Genomic DNA, 1,056 nt, shown 5'->3' on the forward strand with positions numbered 1-1,056 from the left:
GAGCAGTGTCCCTCCCTGAGGTGAGCAGTGTCCCTCCCTGAGGTGAGCAGAGTCCTTCAAGGACTGGGCTGGAGGTGACTGCTGAACCATTCCCACAAGCTATCCCAGCCCCAAGCCCCACACCTCAGGCAGAGAGGGAGGCCCCAGCAGGAGTCTGGAGCTGCCTGTGGGCCTTGAGGCCCTGGCTGAATGGAGCCTTTTCATATCGCTCCGCCGAGAGGGGAGGCAGGAGCCCTCTCAATCCAGCCAGCACAATGCACTGTTCACAAAACTCAGGAAACAAAATAAATACATTTCCCCCCAAAGACCCTACAATGGGGCTTTTTCATGGCTGAGCATCAGAAGCAGACCTTCCCCTCCACCTGACTGGAGGTGCCCATCCTTTGTCCACCCTTTTCTGGGAGTTCTGTGCTGCAGTGGCTCCTTGGGAGAAGGAAGTGGCAGTCTGCTTCCATAGAGGCTCCAGCCTCAGAAACCCTATGGATCCTTTGACTCTGCCCTGTGGGGTCCCTGCAAGTAGGAATTGACTTGATGGCAGTGAGTTTGATGCACTCTGCTCATTGTCCAAGAAAACAGTGGCCAAGCGCTGGTTGAGAAGGGCCATCTGTCCTAGGAATGGAAAGGGATAAGAGATTGAAAGATTTCCCACTAAGTGTCGATGGCACCTGACAACAACAACAACAAAGTGTCAAGCAGGCAAAGAGACTCCAGAGGACACACCTTCTTGGTGAATTAAAGTCTTTTGCAAATTAGGTTCAGCTGGGTTTAAGAGGAGCGGAGGGTGTGCGGGAGGGAGGGCAGGGAATCTCTTCAAGGTTCATCTTGAGATTTCTGGAGATGCCAAGTCAAACATCAAAGCTCTAGCCCAAACTGCAGAGTTGGGGGAGCTTCCCAGTGTTTGCTGACTCCTTCCCTTCCCACTCCCATCCCTGACTTACTTGTGTCTTTGGAAAGGTTGCTCTCTGGATGATATCATCCAATCCTGAGCAGTCTTGGCCTGTTCTTTACCTCTGCTTCCCAGTCACAATCACCATGCTAGCTGTGGTTCTCAACAGG

The sequence above is a fragment of the Chrysochloris asiatica genome, unplaced genomic scaffold (assembly GCF_000296735.1).
Source record: "Chrysochloris asiatica unplaced genomic scaffold, ChrAsi1.0 scaffold00101, whole genome shotgun sequence".
Lineage (NCBI taxonomy): Eukaryota > Metazoa > Chordata > Mammalia > Afrosoricida > Chrysochloridae > Chrysochloris > Chrysochloris asiatica.